An 18,080-nucleotide genomic window follows, 5' to 3' on the forward strand; every position below is an offset into this window, starting at 1 on the left:
GGAGGACGTCCTCCGGAAGCTGTCATAATTACTGTGTAAGTCAATGGAAGGGGAGTGAGAACCATGAGCCTCCAAGGTTTTGTATTGAAGTCAATATTCCCAGAGGAGGACGGAAGCTAGCTGTCCTCCGGCTACACTATGGTGCTATCCTATAGAGTGCTGTTGAGACTACTGTAGACCTTCATTGTAAAACAGTGTGTTTAAATCAATTATTTGGTCACGTGAATATGTTTAGTATAGTTTTATCTAAAAAGGACAACTTTTTAAATGTTTTACTATTTATAGTTTTATGAAATTCACTGAGGAGAATGGTCCTCCCTTTCCTCCTCTGAGGAGACTCCACTGATGCAGAGATACAGTACCAGTCAAAAGTTTGGACACCTACTTTTTTTTCTTTATTTTTACTATTTCCTACATTGTACAATAATAGTGAAGACCTCAAAACTACAAAATAACATATCTGGAATCATGTAGTAACCAAAAACGTGTTAAACAAATCAAAATATATTTTATATTCTTAAAAGTAGCCACCCTTTGCCTTGATGACAGCTTTGCACACTCTTGGCATTCTCTCAACCAGCTTCACCTGGAATGCTTTTCCAACAATCTTAAAGGAGTTCCCACATATGCTGAGCACTTGATGGCTGCTTTTCCTTCACTCTGCGGTCCAACTCATCCCAAACCATCGGGTTGAGGTTGAGTGATTGTGGGGGCCAGGTCATCTGATGCAGCACTCCATCACTCTCCTTCTTGGTCAAATAGCCCTTACACAGCCTGGAGGTGTGTTGTGTCATTGTCCTGATAGTCCCACTAAGCCCAAACCAGATGGGATGGCGTATCGCTGCAGAATGCTGTGGTAGCCATGCTGGTTAAGTGTGCCTTGAATTCTAAATAAATCACTGACAGTGTCACCAGCAAAGCACCCCCACACCATCACACCTCCTCCTCCATGCTTCACGGTGGGAACCACACATGCAAAGATCATCCGTTCACCTACTCTGCGTCTCACAAAGACATGGCGGTTGCAACCAAAAATCTCAAATTTGGACTCCACCGGTGTAATGTCCATTCCTCATGTTTCTTGGCCCAAGCAAGTCTCTTCTTATTATTGGTGTCCTTTAGTAGTGGTTTCTTTGTAGTAATTCGACCATGAAGGCCTGATTCAGTCTCCTCTGAACAGTTGATGTGGAGATGTGTCTGTTACTTGAGCTGTTCTTGCCATGATATGGACTTGGTCTTTTACCAAATAGGGCTATATTCTGTATACCACCCCTACCTTGTCACAACCCAACTGATTGGCTCAAACACATTAAGAAAGAAAGAAATTCCACAAATTAACTTTTAACAAGGCACACCTGTTAATTGAAATGCATTCCAGATGACTAACTCATGAAGCTGGTTGAGAGAATGCYAAGTGTGCAAAGCTGTCATCAAGGCAAAGGGTGGCTACTTTGAAGAATCTCAAATATAAAATATATGTTGATTTGTTTAACACTTTTTTGGTTACTACATGTGTTATTTCATAGTTTTGAAGTCTTCGCTATTATTCTACAATGTAGAAAATTGTAAAAAAATAAAGGAAAACTCTGGAATGAGTAAATGTGTCCAAACTTTTGAACTTTTGACTGGTACTGCATGTCAGGCTGTAGTACGACAGACAGACAGACCGAAAGGGCAACTCAAGCCAGATTTAAAGAGCAACTGCCCCTAAAAAGCAACTACTCCCTTTGAAAATGGTATATGTGGCATCGATATAAGTCAGAAACATTTCTTTTTTGGGGTCAAAATTGACTACAAAGTGGAAATAGGATAATTTTGGTCATACAGTGTAAAACTGAGTTTGGAACCTCAGTGCGTCACGAGTAAATTAAGGATGAGTTTGGATTACAATTGTCAACAATTCATGCCCCCTTTTGCCAAGCTCCACGTGCAAATCGCCCCTCCGCTTCCCTTCATTGAATGGGGCATAATTGTTTCATCACCCCCAACGCTTTCAAAGGATCACGGAACCTATACGGATTGAACATGCCTTCACTGCCAAAGTTTTATGGTATGCATGCCCGGCCGAAGAACCCTTGTATGTGGAATATGTGCTTGGAGTTCGTCGGTCCCCAAGTCTGCACCAGTAACGCTAGTTTGGTGTGCAACGACCGGTGGTGGTGAGTATAGCCAGAGATACTGGAATATAATGACCTCTCTGGTATAATTTTGCCTACGTTATTGCTGATTTATGTAAGTAGCTATCTTTTAATAAAGCGAGAATGAGTAGTTAACGTTAGCGTACTCATTACAATTTAATTAGGTCGTAGCTCATAAGTTTGTGTAGATACTGCTGGTTATGTGACGTTAAAATGTTATAATGCTAGCTAACGTTATCCTACAAGTCGGATTTGCAAGTTAATTCGTAACTCATACAAGTACATTTTGTATTGTATCGGGCAAAACGAAATAATCGATGCAGCTATGATGGTAGCTAACTCATGACTGCGTCTGACTAATACAGTGAACTAGGAGCAACAAACCGTAATGGCGTCACCGGCCTGTATCTAATCCAATCTGGAGCTAGTCAGTCTACACCTGTAAAGCATACAATTAGCGTGCCCACTAGTTACCACAGCCACAAAATCAAAATTGGCTATATCGTCAAAGTTTTATACAAAATTTGTTTTTTGGTCTTAATTTAAGGCAGAGTGAAGGAAAAGCAGCCAACAACGCCTCAGCATATGTGGGAACTCCTTCAAGACTGTTGGAAAAGCATTCCAGGTGAAGCTGGTTGAGAGAATGCCAAGAGTGCAAAGCTGTCATCAATGCAAAGGGTGGCTACTTTGAAGAACACTTGTTGTGGTTACTACATGATTCCATATGTATTATTTCATAGTTTTTTTGTCTTCACTATTATTCTACATTGTCATTTTTTATAATGATTCAAACCACCCGCAGGCTGGATTGGACACCCTCGCGGGGCGTATGTTTGATACCCCTAATTTAAGGTTAGGGTTAGGCATAATTTTAGCAGTCTGACTAAGGATAGGGTAAATATGGTTAGGTTTAAAATCACATTTTAAGACAAGAAATTGTAGAAATAGGCAGGCTTTGGGACTTTGTGGCTGTGGTAACTAGTGACGACCTAGAATTAGCTTGACCCGAGTTACTGCCCTGATGACACTTCGTCAACAATGTTAATGTGTGTTGTGTGAGAAAATACATGGTTTGATGAACTAGTAGGTTAATTGCCCAGCCAAGCAGATACAAGTTGTAGAGTCATTTTGGTAGTGAAGTGCATTATCAAAAAACCTTTGCACTTGGCTGTCCCCATGTCACAGGCCCTCCCAGTCAACACCACCTCATAAGATGAGGTGGTGTTTAAAAGGTTTGCCTGCTGCAGTTGTTCGAGAGATGTCCAGTTTGCAGCCGAACATGCAACATAGAAAAGACCAGCAAGGGAACTCTCAGCATCACGTAGACATGCCCTCGCTGTGCGCTTTCCTATAAATGGAATCAGGTTGGTGAAATTTGACCTGGTCGAAGGTCAAAACAGTTTCGAGTTTTGTCCCAATTCACCTTCATAATCTAGCCTGTTGGAACCAACCGGATCGCTGCGTTTACCATTCTATTTCACTTCCAATATCATGATATCGGAAGTGAAATAGAAAGGTGAATGCAGTGATCAGGTTGGTTCCACCAGGCTAATCATAACAACCATTAATAACGTAATCAGTGCTCTGTGTGTGTGACCGACCAGTATCTTTGATGAGGGGCCAGGAGCTGATCTGCGCTGCCATGCCCATCAATGGGGCACTGGCAAAGGCCTCACCTCTTGCCTGCTCACCAACCATCGTGATGGGGAGACCATAATGAGGTATGTTTAGTCTGACCTGTTCAAACTTCAACATAGTACCTGTTTGTGTGTCAGATGTTACCTATCCTAACTACCACTGTTAATAGAACAGTGACTATGTGTTCACAGGAACATGTATGGAGCCAACACATGGAGACTTGCAAGATGATGTGATGTCCAGACTGACAGACGGGCTTGAAACTGATGTCTGTAAATGGAGAGAGACCTTGCACTTGGCATAAAAATGTTTACTAGACACAACTTTGACTTGTATTGTCTTTTGTATTATTGAATTGAATGGTATCCGTCAATATGGGAAGGGAGAGGCACAGTATCTGCATCAGCTGGGAATGACAATGAAAGGTGCACATTGTTATATTAGCTGAACACTGCAACTATTGTATTATGTAAAGGGTTGTTTATTCAGCAATTGCATTCTCATATTACTCTGTGGGCTACTGACCTATTCAAAGCTTCCTCTGACATCTCACCATACATCTATCTGCCTGTAGTTATTGAACTCAACGTGCAGGAGGTTTGTTTGTTGTGGTTGAGTGGGGGAAAACAGCTGAAATGGTGTCCCTTGAGAGGGCAAAAATGAAATKTATGTTAGGAGAAGTACAATATTATCATAAGGAGACATATAGGCAGAGGAAGTCGAAGAGAGGGAGGAAGAGGGGGAGCTTGAGTCGGGTAACATTTTTAGAAAAAAGGCAGATGGTTTGTCGAAGAAGATTGGTAGAAAGTGTAAGCAGAATGAGTCGAATTCCGGATCGAGGTCTGGAGGAGAAATGGAATTGAGGGCGGATTATCGGAGGTAGCAGGTGTGGTGAAATCCTCAGAGGATAAAGATGAGTCTGTGACATTTTTGTGGAAGGTGGACCCCTGCCTTTTGTGATTTCAGGGTGGGTGAAAAAGATTGGGTGCTATGGAATCAGTGAAGGTAACCTGAAGTGGTTTGGTGTTAATTGGGACAAGAGATGTGACTTGTTTCGCTCTCGAGCAAATTGAAAGGAGTGATTACTGTGAAAGTGGATCAACTGAAGGGGAAGATTCCCAGTGTTTGTGATGCTTGTAATTTGGTGTGACACAGAAAGGGTGGCATGAGTGGTGAAACACAAGAGTCATTGAGTTTTGATGTTGAGTCCCTGCCCGACAAAATTAATGTTTGTATATTTCAGTTATCCCGTACAAGCTTATGTGCCAAATACATTACATTGTTACAGGTGTCAAGCTTATGGGAATGTGGCAGCAGTGTGCAGGAGGGAGGTTCCAAGGTGTGCAGAAGGGAGACAAACGAATGTGTAGCATTGGGGAAAGAAGCGGTATGTGTTAATTGTAGGGGTGCCTGTAGGGTTGGGAATCTGAAGTGTCCACTGCGAGAGAGGCAGGTTGAGGTTACCAGGGTTAGAGTAAGGCAGAGGGTGTCGTATGCTGAGGCAGTGAAGAAAGTTGAAGAAGAGGGTTCTAGGGGGAGTCGTGTGTGTACTAGATCTGTATCAGTACAGAGGGAAAGGCCAAAGAGTGATATGTGATTGGCTATTTAGCATTCATAGCAATGGTTATCAACTGTACTGCAGGGATGGAACTTAAATTGCAGAAAATAGAGGTAGTGGTGGCAACTGCAGAGAAATATTTGGGTGTACAAGATTTGACATCAGAAGACTTACAGGGTGTGTTGAGTGGTGGTGTCCCGTCCTTTCAGACTGTTGGCCTGAGGTAGGACTAGATCGGTTTAAATAGTGGAGTAGGGTGGTGGGTTTTTAATGAGTGTAGGGTTAGATGGTAGGGTATTTGTTGATTTACTTTTTCAAGCAAGGTATAAGGGAGTTATATTCCAGTCTAGTTGGTGGCAGCAATGCAACATTTATTGGATGCCAACCGCTGTTAAACCTCATCGAAGAAGGGGAAATGGCTGTAGGCAAGGTTCTGACAGATGGGTGTGTCTTGGTGGTGACAAGGGCACACCCAAGAAATAACCACATCAAGCCACACCTCTAAGCCAACTCGTGTTTGGCTTCTGTCATGGCCGCCAGCATTTCTTGAGGAGCATGCCAAAGAACGAGTCTAAATCAGTGTGTGCACTTCCCATTTAAGTATTCAACACAGAGGTACACTATATGACCAAAAGTAAAAATCATGGGCAATAATATGGAGTTGGTCCCCCCCTTTGCTGCTTTAACTGCCTCCACTCTTCTAGGAAGGCTTTCCACTAGATGTTGGAACAATGCTGCTGGGACTTGCTTCCATTTAGCCACGAGCATTAGTGAGGTCGGGCACTGATGTTGGGCGATTAGGCCTCGCTCGCTGTCGGCATTCCAATTCATCCCAAAGGTGTTCGATGGGGTTCAAATCAAAGTTTGTCACATGCCCCGAATACAACGGGTGTAGACCTTACAGTGAAATACTTACTTACAAGCACTAACCAACAGTGCAATTGTTAAGTAAAAAGTAGGCATTAGGTAAACAATAGATAAGTAAAGAAATACAAAATAAAAAGAACAGTAAAATGACAGTGAAAATAACAGTAGCGAGGCTATATACAGGTGGTACAAAGTCAATGTGCGGGGGCACGGGTTAGTCGGGCTAATTGGGGTAATATGTACATGTAGGTATAGTTAAAGTGTTTATCGTCTATGCATAGCCAGAGTAGCAGCAGTGTAAAAGAGGGGGTTGGCAGGTGGCGGGACACCTGTTCAGGAGTCTTATGGTTGAGGTTAGAGCTCTGTGCAGGCCAGTCAAGTTCTTCCACCGATCTCGACAAACCATTTCTGTATGGACCTCGCTTTGTGCATGGGGATCATTGTTCTGCTGAAACAGGAAAAGTCCTTCCCCAAACTGTTGCCACAAAGTTGGAAGCACAGAATCGTCTAGAATGTTATTGTATGCTGTAGCGTTAAGATTTCCCTTCATTGGAACTAAGGGGCTTAGCCCGAACCATGAAAAACAGCCCCAGACCGTTATTCCTCCACCAAACTTTACAGTTGGCACTATGCACTCAGGCAGGTAGCGTTGTCCTGGCATCTGCCAAACCCAGATTTATCCGTTGGACTGCCAGATGGTGAAGTGGGATTCATCACTCCAGAGAACACGTTTCCACTGCTCCAGAGTCCAATGGCGGCTAGCTTTACACCACTCCAGCTGACGTGGTGATCTTTTGCTTGTGTGCTGCTGCTCAGCCTTGGAAACCCTTTTAATGAAGCTCCCAACAAACAGTTATTGTGCTGACATTGCTTCCAGATTTGGAACTCGGTAGTGAGTGTTACAACCTTCAGCACTCAGCGGTCCCGTTCTGTGAGTTTGTGTGGCCTACCACTTTGCGGATGAGCCGTTGTTGCTCCTAGACGTTTCCACTTCACAATAGTGGCACTTACAGTTGACCGGGGCAGCTCCAGCTGGGCAGAAATTTGATGAACTGACTTGTTGGAAACCTATGACGGTGCCATGTTGAAAGTCACTGAGCTCTTCAGTAAGGCCATTCTATTGCCAATGTTTGTCTATGGAGATTGAATGGCTGTGAGCTCAATTCTATGCACCTGTCAGCAACGGGTGTGGCTGAAATAGCCGAATCCACTAATTTGAAAGGGTGTCTTCATACATTTGTATATAGTGTATTTGGTGACATTTAATAACACTTGTTGTCAACATGTCTCCAATCTTATCAACTCCTCCTCATAGCAAGCACGGCCAGAGAGGCAAGTCTAACCTCAAGTTCCCATCCCTTTTTTTTAATGACTGCTGCAATCCTGCAACACACTGAGAAGAGTATACTTGTCATAAAAATGTAATTTTATCCCTGTAGCTGATATTCTGTTCTTGGCTCTTGATGCCTCGGTGTGATAATTTGGCTGTAAACCCGAGTGAGGTAACAGTAATTTTAAAACTATTTTTTAACACATAGACCACAGTTCTCACTGAAGTACTTTTTCTTTGTGCTTTTCTGCACACAAGTGTAAATAGAAACATGTTTTTCCCACAATAGTGGCAGCAGGAAATTACCCCATAGGTATTAGTTGTGCTCTTGACCTGCATTTTTGCAGCTGCATGATATGTTTTAATGGCATCGTAAACACAGGTCCAATCTCACACTGCTGGGTAAGTACTGCTGGGTTGTTGCTGCTGCGTTATGTGCTGCTCCTTTGCAAAAACAAGGATTTACAATGTCTCCCTCTTTTTACCTCCATGGTAGTAAAAGTGTTATGTTGTCAGGGGATGTTTAAAACATTTGGAAGCTGTCAGAGTTCAGGAGAGGTAAAGCTTGACCCTGACCTCTAGTGACCTTCCCACCACTCACTCTGGATATCCTGTCCGGCAGGGGGACAAATCCTTCATCACTCCATTTCCCTCCCTAGTCCCCAGTGTCCCACTCACAGCACCCAGGCCCCAAGGCCCCTCCATCTCCCCCAGGGCCTGGCTGGCTGTACCCCTATCACTGGCTGTACCCCTATTCCTAGCTGTAGCCTACCACTGGCTGCACCCCTGGCTGTAGCCTTGGTGGTCCCTTAGTCTGCAGGAATACAGTCCCCTGCTGTGTAACCCTGTTGTTTTAGGGCCAGGCCGCACGCAGCCAACATTGTTAATGCTCAGCACTAGTGCCTCGCTTGGGAATTCTGCAGGAAAGGACTGAAGCTCTCCCTCGACAGTTGTAAATCAGGGATGGAGTCGGTAACAGTTGTTGCCCCAGTTCTGGGTCACATACCATACCAATACAAGAGGCAACGGAGGTCTACCAGACCCACTGAAACAGAAATGGAAGAGCAGTCATGTAGAGTTCGATACTAGGCAGATTAGTCTATTTGGCTTGCATGACCTTGCTGTTCTATATATGCCCTGTGTAAATGTTGACTCCAAACAACCACACATGGTAGGAGAGAGAGGCATTCTATTCTATGACTATGAGACTGGATTCTGGTCAGACGGGAGGCGAGTGCGGTCTGACAGTCGGTCAGTGAGTTAGGGCTGAAGGTTTTATAGAGGGCCTGGTGGAGCAGCTCCAGCCCCAGACCTTTTGTTCTTTGTTTGCAGGCGGTGAGTTACATGTGTTGCAGTTTAGCCCACGCCTCCCTCACCTAAATGGATAATTGTATCGAAATTATACTGGCAGGCCCAGCTCTAGAATGCTTTACGAGACGAACGGACGGCAGGGGGGGGGGGGGGTATTAGGCAGGCGGGGGTGGTTCAGTCTGCTGCGGCCACAGTGGAGTTTGTCAGAAATGCAGGCACACTTTGGGTTGTGCCATGTAAAAGGAAAAAGGGGGGTTAGTTGCCAGGAGTCACAGCCACCAGTGTTAATAAATTACTCAGTGTGGTTAAAACTGAACACACCCTCCACCAGTTTCCTCCCTCCACCTAACTGACCATACTCCTGGAAATAGAGTGACTCAACAGTTACCACCACAAACCCCTATCCGTTGCCTTTTAAATCTACGGCTTTTCTCTCTTTTCCCTCCCTGTTCTTTCCAAGCCAGGCAATATTTGGAGAGAGAATGATTTACACGTATTTTTCCAGGCAGCTCCCTGTTTCTTGTCTCTCTTAACGGCCCGTGAACTATGGGTGAGGTAAGATTTGTGAGTTGTTAACATGTTGAGAGATAAAAAGCTCTTGACAGTGAGTAGTGGTTTCAGTGCTACAGTTGAAACTGGAGGCGTTACATTAACTCATCCGAACAGTGAAATATGCGCGTGAGGGAGAGGGTCGCCCCTTTGATCATGTTTCCACCGACGTGACAATGATCTAATTTCTAATTGTGATTACTGCTAGTGTAACACCGAACCCCACGACAACCCGACCCACCCGGGCCTCCTAGAACATGTTTGTTTTTTCCCTCATTCATTGTAGGGAAGTTGAGGCAAGTTCAAAGCACAAACACATATGGACACAAATGAATCCATGCTTGTGAGTAGTGGAAGAAAGGCCTTTGTTGGGGCAAAAAAAGGGGGAAAGATTAAAGGATGTTTGATGAAATTGAAACCATTTGGTCTCATATGAAATTAAGCTGAACAAAGAGAGACACAGAGAAAGAGTTCTCCGTTGTAAATAAGTGTGGGTAGCAGGACAAGCAGTGAGGGAGTCAGTTCTGTCTAGACTTTTGAGACCTAGGGCAAGGGCAAATGCCATAGGGAGGTTAGGGTTAAAGATAGTGCCAGGATGTGGGTGAGGTTTAGGTTAAGTATGTAAATACGTTAAAGGTTAATAGTAAGGCTAGGAGAGGGTTTGGCTGAGAGCCAGAAGGGTTCATGGTCAAGGTTAACATTAGTATTAGTCAAAACAATACCACATTTTAATTGCAATTTGCAATACAAGGAATTTTCATTGTGCAATAATTTAAAAAGATCAGCTTTAATATTGCAGATTGTGGCTTCTATCAATGTAATTGTCTGCATCATTTCCAATCCCTCATATATAATATTTGAAATATATATATTTTAAAAATATATTTTCCTTTATTTTTTTCCACTAACCCTACTAACCTGGGGTGGCAGGTAGCCTAGTGGTTAGAGCATTGGACTAGTAACCAAAAGGTTGCAAGATCAAATCCCCAAGCTAACAAGGAAAATATCTGTCATTCTGCCCCTGAACAAGGCAGTTAACCCACTGTTCCTAGGCCATCATTGAAAATAAGAATTTGTTCTTTACTAACTTGCCTAGTTAAATAAAGGTAAAAAAATCCCCTTATTGGAGTGATCAAACAATAATTAGGCTTCCTCTTCCAGTTTATACATTTCACAGACAGTATATTTTACATTAGTTATCTTTTGTTTGTTTTAGTCCTAGCCTTCAGATTCCCTCCAATCTATCTCTGAAGACCATCCAGTTTCGATTTCTAGCTGCCATACAGTTTCACAAAAATTCTGAACCTTTCTATTCTCATAGTTCCTACAGATTGTAAATTAAAGATAAACAACTTTGCTTGGTGTATTATTATATTATTGATCGATTGACTATGATTTATCAAATCACCCAGCAGTGCTATATGGAGAGTTGGCTCCAAGTAAATGTTGAATTTATTTCAGCCATTCTGAACCTGCGACCTTAACAAGCTACATATGGACAGTACCAAAATGCATAATATTTGTTGTTATATTTGTTCTGTCTTTTCTGGTGGATTAAATTGAAATTGCAACCAGCTTTCTATTGCTTGTTTTAGAACTGGCGATGTATTGGAGATTATTTCATTTTCAAGTAACCGAAAGTGAGAGGTTGTAATCTGAATGAAGGGAAAAAGGCAATTTTTTTAACCCTGGGTGAGACATTCTTACTGATCTACTAGAGAACCAGTTCGGATTTAAGTATATTTTTTGTATGATTGAAGCCTTTAGTGAGAGGTCCAATGCTTTAATATTTAATAATTTCTGCTCTCCAAATTAATATTCATCATATAAACAGGCTCATTTAATTTTGTTTGCCTTGCCTTTCCAAATAAAGTGGAATATTTTTTGCTCATATAATWAAAAAAWAAAAAAAAGTCGTTAAGTGTAGGCGGGGCCATGAGTAAATAAATAAACAAGGATATGACAAAATAATTAATCATGGTGATTTACCACAAATAGATCGGTGTTGTCCTTTCCATGGTAGCACAATCGTATTTTATTTGGCTAACTTTCTATTAAAATGTATTGTAGTGAGATCCTTTCTTTCAGAATATATGACCGTCGGACCATTTTATTGATAAACTGCACGATAATGTAAAAGTTACTTTTTTGGGGGGGAGATCCAGTACAATACGTAATATGGTGCACTTATCATTGTGCGACCATTAATGTGCTCTCTGTACCAAAGACACCCTTACACTGTTATCTGTTTTCATTTAATGTTAGTGAGAACAGCTCAGAACAGATGCTGTCCAGATCCATAATCATTCTGCTTACAAGTGTAGCGTTTCAGCTTAAAGTCAACATTACTCCAATATAACCCCTCACTTTCAGACCCCTGTCCCCTAATCTCTAACCAGTGGGCCTCAAGCCTCCCCCACATCCCCCAGGCCCTGGGTGGCTAGCTAGGCCCTCCATGACCCAACAGAACCCTGCCAGCCTCTGCTTCTCTACTGTTAGATCCAAGGGTTTGATCCAAGGGTTTAATTAAACTGGAAGGATGCAAATTAGCCACCTTGACGGGGTCGCCACATTAAAGCAGCTTTCATCCAGATTTTCATGGTGGTTGACTCACTGGGTGCCTGGGCTGGGACCTTAACAGGCAGGATGCACCGGGGCCCGCCCCTTCTCCCCCTCCACGCCCCACCTCGCCCATCAGCCAGGCACAACAGAGAAGAAAAGAAAAGGCACATTAGGTGGGGGTAATTTCCTATGGAGTCGCCATGCGCCTGCTGCTGCAAAACGCTTATAGCTCTATAAAAGATACCAGGAGACTTCTAATTAGCCTTTCCTCTCATGCTGTGTGGAGGGACGCTGACGATGCTTTCTAATTTGCCTGACTGCCGTTCTGCTTGCCTCTCTAACTCTCTGGTTTCAATTGACGTGAGCCAGAACAGACACTCGGTGTCCTGCTGGAGATAGGTATTCGTGTAACAGTATAACTTTAGACCGTCCCCTCGCCCCGACACGGGCGCGAACCAGGTACCCTCTGCACACATCAACAACGGTCGCCCACGAAGCATCGTTACCCATCGCTCCACAAAGGCCACGGCCCTTGCAGAGCAAGGTGCAACACTACTTCTAGGTTTCAGAGCAAGTGACGTAACTCATTGAAACACTACTAGCGCGTACCCGCTAACTAGCTAGCCATTTCACATCCGTTACACTCGCACCTAAATACTGTATGTCAATTTCACGTTAAAAGAAACATGGCTCAATGAGATTTGTAATTGAGTCTTGATAATTGATGAACTTGAGAGTCATACAGTGCATTCAGAAAGTATTCAGACCCCTTACTTTTTCCACATTTTGTTACTGTACAGCCTTTTTCTAAAATGGATTCAATTGTTTTTTTTTCAGTCTACACAGAATACCCCATAAATGACAAAGCAAAAACAGGTTTTTAGAAATGTTTGCCAATTTATAAAAAATGTAAATGTGAAATATTCAGACCCTTTACTCAGTACTTTGTTGAAGCACCTTTGATTACAGCCTCGAGTCTTCTTGGGTATGACGCTACAAGCTTGGCACACCTGTATTTGGGAAATTTCTCCCATTCTTCTCTGCAGATCCTCTCAAGCTCTGTCAGGTTGGATGGGGAGCGTCGCTGTACAGCTATTTTCAGGTCTCTCTAGAGATGTTCGATCGGGTTCAATTCCGGGCTCTGGGTGGGCACTAAAGGACATTCAGAGACTTGTCCCAAAGCCACTCCGGCATTGTCTTGGCCGTGTGCTTAGGGTCGTTGTCCTGTTGGAAGTTGAACCTTCACCCCAGTCTGAGGTCCTGAGTGCTATAAAGCAGGGAGGATCTCATCAAGGATCTCTCTGTACTTTGCTCCGTTCATCTTTCCCTCGATCCTGACTAGTCTCCCAGTCCCTGCCGCTGAAAAACATCCCCACAGCATGATGCTACCACCATGCTTCACAGTAAGGATGGTGCCAGGTTTCCTCCAGACGTGACGCTTGGCATTCAGGCCCAAAGAGTTCAATCTTGGTTTCATCAGACCAGAGAATCTTGTTTGTCATGGTCTGAGAGTCTTTAGATGCCTTTTGGCAAACTCCAAGCAGGCTATCATTTGCTTTTTACTGCAGAGTGGCTTTTATCTGGCCACTCCACCATAAAGGCCTGGTTGGTGGAGTGCTGCAGAGAGGGTTGTCCTTCTGGAAGGTTTTCCCATCTCCACAGAGGAACTCTAGAGCTCTGTCAGAGTGACCATCGGGTTCTTGGTCACCTCCCTGACCAAGGCCCTTCTCCCCCAATTGCTCAGTTTGGCCAGGTGGCCAGCTCTAGGAAGAGTCTTGGTGGTTCCAAACTTCTTCCATTTAAGAATGATGGAGTCCACTGTGTTTTTGAGGACCTTCAATGCTGCAGATATTTTTTGGTACCCTTCCCCAGATCTGTGCCTCAACACAATCATGTTCTGGAGCTCTACGGACAATTCCATCAAACTCATCAAATTTCAATCAAATTTGTGACATCAGCTGATGTCACAAAGTGCTGTACAGAAACCCAGCCTAAAATCCCAAACAGCAAGCAATGCAGGTGTAGAAGCACGGTGGCTAGGAAAAACTCCCTAGAAAGGCCAGAACCTAGGAAGAAACCTAGAGAGGAACCAGGTTATGAGGGGTGGCCAGTACTCTTCTGGCTGTGCCGGGTGGAGATTATAACAGAACATAGCCAAGATGTTCAAATGTTCATAGATGACCAGCAGGGTCAAATAATAATCAGTGGTTGTAGAGGGTGCAACAGGTCAGCACCTCAGGAGTAAATGTCAGTTGGCTTTTCATAGCCGATCATTCAAAGTATCTCTACCGCTCCTGCTGTCTCTAGAGAGTTGAAAACAGCAGGTCTGAGACAGGTAGCACGTCCGGTGAACAGGTCAGGGTTCCATAGCCGCAGGCAGAACAGTTGAAACTGGAGCAGCAGCACGACCAGGTGGACTGGGGACAGTAAGGAGTCAGGTAGTCCTGAGGCATGGTCCTAGGGCTCAGGTCCTCCGAGAGAAAGAGAAAGAAAGAAAGAGAGAGAATTAGAGAGAGCATACTTAAATTCACACAGGACACCGGATAAGACAGGCAAAATACTCCAGATATAACAGACTGACCCAACCTCATGGCTTGGCTTTTGCTCTGACATGTGCTGTCAACTGTGGGACCTTATATAGACAGGTGTGTGCCTTTTCAAATCATGTCCAATCAATTGAATTTACCACAGACCACGGGAAACAGGATGCACTTGAGCTCAATTTTGAGTCTCATAGCAAAGGGTCTGAATACTTATGTAAATAAGGTAATTCTGTTTTTTATGTTTAATTCATTTGATAAAATTTCTATAAACCTGTTTTTGCTTTGTCATTCTGGGGTATTGTGTGTAGATTGATGAGGAATTTTTTTATTTTAATCAATTTTAAAATAAGGCTGTAACGTAACAAAATTTGGAAAAAGTCAAGGGGTCTGAATACTTTCCGAATGCACTGTACATCGAACAATAAGCTTTGTTATATTTAAAATCTGAACCTCAAATCTTCTGAACTTCCGAACTGCTTTTAATGTTCTTGACAAGTTCTATGATTATTTTCTAGTCTGTGAATTGCTTTGCTCAAGTTGAACTCATGTATATGTCATTCAGGTCCATATCACTGCTGAAATCTTATGACCTGTGAAAGGAAGGTAAAACACCTCTGCTTCATTTTCTCTTCATTAACATTATTGTTTTGGTAATAGTTCACCACCACCATGGTGTGTGAAATGGAACTGCCACGTAATACTCTATTCTTTCAATTTCTAAGATCAATTGAACGACTAACTGTTCCGTCATCTTCAAAAGTCAGCTGTGCCGTCACTAATGAAAATCACTGTGAAACCATGTTTGTTTTGCATTCGATATGGGCCCGTGTTCAGATGGAGAGTGCTCCCTGAGACACAGTGGCACGTATGTTTGAACACGGGTACCCGGTAGGAATGAAGAATGGGCCTTTTTGAGGGGTGACCCTTTAAAGTTCTCCCAGTAGGAAAGAATAATATGGGACCTTATAAACACGCCTTCCACATGAAGAGTGTTAGGGTTAGGGGAGCTTCAGGGCTGGGACTGGGGCTGCCCTCCTTCGCCCTCTCTCTTGCCCAGACCCACCGTTTCCACCTCCGCCCTCCCTCACTGCCCCTCTGTGTGTGTTTCTGTGGTTCTGGACTGGAGCAGAGGAAAAGGGGTCCCCTGTCCTTCAGCCTAGCGCTACACCAGTCCAGCACCACTTTCCTTTCCACTGCTTCACTACACACAGGAGCCAGAGCTGGCACAGTCTGCCCAGCCGTAAGGTAAAGCCATGCTTTACCTCAGTCATTACATCAGGCCATTCCACTGACAGCTGCCTGAAAGTATGACGTACTTTCTTGAACTGGATAATCTTTATCAACCAGTCACTTTTCCAACGAATAATTTAAACTGGTCACAGATTGCATCATGTGTATTTAATGTATAGAGATAGTATCAGAAAAATGTCATATCCAGTACATAGAAAATGGTCCAATGTTCTCCTAATAATGCTGCATAAGGGAAACCTCTGTTCTGTCCCTCTGCACCTGTTTCGAGAGAACATCAGCACACAGAGAGTAAAGGAATGAGCCCTGGCTAAGACCTCTTTCGAAAAGATAATGCCCCCCTAATTCCACCTCGGTGTTGCTGAATAGCCACCTCTCCCGTGCCAGTGGAACCGTTGCTACACCCAGGCTTACTCTCCCAGAACCCTGGGCCAATAGCAACAATGGGGGCTAGCAAAAAAACACTTGGTGCTGGCTTTGGGCTCTCCTGTACCTCACTACGCAGTGTTAAGCAGGGCGCGGCCCTCTGGCTGTCATATGGCCCTCTGGACAAGAACACCAGGATTAAATCAGGACAAAGAACAGTATCCACACACACACAAGCGCACACACACCTGACTTTGACCCTTCATACCTGGTGACCTGAGGTTCCATCAGGCAACAGTGATGTTGGCATAAGACACGGCTAGGCAGAGCAGACATTGTGGACAATCAGCTTAGTACACAGACCAGAGAATCTTGTTTCTTACGGCGCTGCGAGTCCTTTAGGTGCCTTTTGGCAAACTCCAAGTGGTCTGTCGTGTGCCTTTTACTGAGGAGTGGCTTCTGTCTGGCCAGTCTACCATAAAGGCCTGATTGGTGGAGTGCTGCAGGGATGATTGTCCTTCTGGAAGGTTCTCCCATCTCCACAGAGGAACTCTAGAATTCAAGGCACACTTAACCAGCATGACTACCACAGCATTCTGCAGAGATACGCCAGCCCATCTGGTTTGCACTTAGTGGTACTATCATTTGTTTTTCAACAGAACAATGACCCAACACCACCTCCAGGCTGTGTAAGGGCTATTTGACCAAGAAGGAGAGTGATGGASTGCTGCATCAGATGACCTGGCCTCCACAATCACCTGACCTCAACCTAATTGAGATGGTTTGGGATGAGTTGGACCGCAGAGTGAAGGAAAAGCAGCCAACAAGTGCTCAGCATATGTGGGAACTCCTTCAAGACTGTTGGGAAAGCATTCCAGGTGAAGCTGGTTGAGAGAATGCCAAGAGTGTGCAAAAGCTGTCATCAAGGTGGCTACTTTGAAGAACACTTTTTTGGTTACTACATGATTCCATATGTGTTATTTCATAGTTTTGATATCTTCACTATTATTCTACAATGTAGAAATAGTAAAAATAAAGAAAAACCATTGAATGAGTAGGTGTCCAAAGTTTTGACTGGTACTGTGTGTGTGTGTGTGTGTGTGTGTGTGTGTGTGTGTGTGTGTGTGTGTGTGTGTGTGTGTGTGTGTGTGTGTGTGTGGTGTGTGTGTGTGTGTGTGTGTGTGTGGTGGTGTGTGTGTGTGTGTGGTGTGTGTGTGTGTGTGTAGCTCAGTCAGCAGTGGACTCAGGGTTAGAATAGGTTCTCTGTGCATTCCTGTGGGTCGTGCCCAAACAAAGCAGCACTTTCTTTCAGCCCTGTCCGTCTGCCTGTCTGACTGCCTGCCTGCTGACCTGCCTGCACAGTTTAGGTTAAAGGCAGCTAATTGGTTTCCAGCTCAGGGTTAAGTCAACATGCCGTCTTGTTTTAAACAGTGTGGAAACTTGAGAGAAGCAACAATAATATGGCACTGTTTGCTCACCCCTGCCTCACAGAGCCAGTTAGAATAATACCAGCGTTTAGCCTGGTTATCGTTCCCATAGAGTTGTAAAACTTCATACGCTCTGAAAGCAAAACACGCAGTCGTTTTACACACCTCACAGTCCACTGATCTCCCAAGCAGAATCATTCATCCTGCRTCACACAGAGGGGTCCTGTTGGAGCTCAAAGCAAGGCAAATAAATCTGAGAGATCCTTCAGCAGTTTGCACTCATCCCTAGACCCCCGTGTGATTTACATGACGCCATTTTCAGACATTAAGACTTGGGTCTTGGGTGAAATACCTCACATCACTGAAACGATAACTGACCGCTAGATTTATGTGGCAATATCTAAACGATACTTTGTAGTAATGGCAGGGGGTAGGAGAACTCCCTTTTCTTTGACCCATTGGTTTTATATTGCCTTTGCTCTGTAGCGTGAGAGTACATCATCTTTCTGCAATATTCCGTTTTTTGAAAGACTACATAAACCC

At 43.9% G+C, this 18,080-nt stretch overlaps 1 protein-coding gene and 1 long non-coding RNA gene across 2 annotated transcripts in view; both read left to right on the forward strand.

Annotated features, from left to right (window-relative positions):
- Window positions 1-18,080, forward strand: part of LOC111965354 (fibroblast growth factor receptor-like 1) — a 59,017-nt gene that overhangs the window by 37,405 nt on the left and 3,532 nt on the right. The gene's annotated exons all lie outside the window — the stretch shown is intronic.
- Window positions 1,420-3,824, forward strand: LOC111965355 (uncharacterized). Its single transcript, XR_002877507.2, has 3 exons — window positions 1,420-2,159; window positions 3,324-3,502; window positions 3,743-3,824. It is a non-coding gene; the product is annotated as an uncharacterized lncRNA (long non-coding RNA).

Source organism: Salvelinus sp. IW2-2015, linkage group LG6.1, assembly GCF_002910315.2.
Source record: "Salvelinus sp. IW2-2015 linkage group LG6.1, ASM291031v2, whole genome shotgun sequence".
Lineage (NCBI taxonomy): Eukaryota > Metazoa > Chordata > Actinopteri > Salmoniformes > Salmonidae > Salvelinus > Salvelinus sp. IW2-2015.